This window comes from Chrysemys picta, chromosome 2 (genome assembly GCF_011386835.1).
Source record: "Chrysemys picta bellii isolate R12L10 chromosome 2, ASM1138683v2, whole genome shotgun sequence".
In the NCBI taxonomy this organism is placed as follows: domain Eukaryota; kingdom Metazoa; phylum Chordata; order Testudines; family Emydidae; genus Chrysemys; species Chrysemys picta.
Window position 1 is genome coordinate 11,515,117 of NC_088792.1, and position 1,731 is coordinate 11,516,847.

General features: G+C 42.7%; 1 pseudogene; it reads right to left on the reverse strand.

Annotated features, from left to right (window-relative positions):
• Positions 1 to 226: 226 nt before the first annotated feature.
• Positions 227 to 1,169, reverse strand: LOC135981076 (olfactory receptor 5G9-like; annotated as a pseudogene).
• Positions 1,170 to 1,731: the final 562 nt, after the last annotated feature.

Genomic DNA, 1,731 nt, shown 5'->3' on the forward strand with positions numbered 1-1,731 from the left:
TTGGAGAAATCACATATCAATGCATAAAGGAGAAGCTGTAACACTGTTACTGGACATTGTTTTTCAAGGGAAATGGTGCCTTCCTTCATTATCTGGCTCAAGTTCCATTTCCATATTGTTTTCTCCTGTAAATCACATGATAGAAATTTCTGCACAATGACTTAATGAGTGAGAACTAGCTCCTATTTGCACTCAAGTACTGATTGGTAAAAACCAGTCTCCATATTTACATACATTGAGGAACAAGTTTTTGGTATATTGTCGTCCTCAGAGCACCCTTCACTTCCTTGTTCCTCAGGCTGTAGATCGGGGATTCAGCAGGGGGATCACAAGGGTATAGAACACGGCCACCATTTTCTCCCAATCCACTGAGCTGCCAGACGAGGGTCTTAAATATGTAAAGATCAGGGTCCCATATAAGACGGAAATGACAGTCGGGTGGGAGGCGTAGGTGGGGAAGGCTTTGTGCCTTCCTGCAGTGGAGCGGACCTCAGGATGGCAAAGATGATGTAAATGTAGGAGATGAGGATGGTGAGAATGGTGCCTATTGTTTCTATGGCTGCAAAGATGAAATGAACTCGCTTATTGATGCGAAAGTCAGAGCAGGAGATTTCTTGGCATGGGCGAATATGGCAGAAGAAATGATTGAGGATATTGGAGTGACCGAAGGACAGACTGAATTCAGTACACGTATGCACAGTGACATTGACACAGGCGCATAGGGAAGAGCCAACCACCAGCTGGAAGCAGGCTCTCTTGGACATGATGACATTATAAAGAAATGGGTTACAGATGGCCACAAAGCGATCGTAGGCTGTCAAAGCCAGGAGGCAAAGCTCATTGTTGCCACAGAAGGAGAAGACTAAAAACTGAACCACACACCCAGGGAAAGAAATTTCTTTACTCTTCACTAGGGAACTGAGCATCACCTTGGGGGCAATCACAGGGGAGGAGACAACATCTAAGAGTGACAAGTTGCTGAGGAAAAAGTACATGGAGCTGTGGTGTTGGGAGTCAACGCTAATCAGCACAATCATCCAGACATTTCCCACCAGGGTGCAGAAATAAATGGCAAAGAAGAACACAAAGAGGATGTTTTGCAGCTTTGGACTGTCAGTTATTCCCCAGAAAATGAAGCCAGTCACTCTGGTGCAGTTTCCGGGAGCCATTTCTCCTGTCACAGTGCTCTGTGTCAAAAAAGAGGCAGAGGAGGGGATAGAAAAAATGGGTACCACAACAATAAATCTGATGTACAGTGGAGACTCGGGTTATCTCTTAAGAGATGCCGAAACAACGGAAATTCAATTTAGTCATAGATTCCAAAGCCCAAAGGAACCATTTTGATTATCTAGACCAGTGGATTTTTTTTCTCATTTGCGGATGAATCAAAAATTTTGAATGGAAGTCGAAATTATAGACATAATCTGTGGACCCCTATGAATCCATGGACCACAGGTTGAAAAGCAGTGTTCTAAGGTAACAACTACCTTTTGAGGACCCTTTAGATATAGACTGTGAATCCCAAGGCGTTTGCAGACTATAAATTCAACCCCCCCAATCTAGTCTAATTGCTTGTATAACATAGGTCATCATTTTTTTCCAATATTTTTCATTGTAAATTAGAGCATATCTCTTAAAAAATCATCCAATCTTGAATTAAAAATTGTCCATAAACTAAGTATCTACCACGACCCTTGGTCCATCATCCCAAGGGTTAATTACCCTCACTGT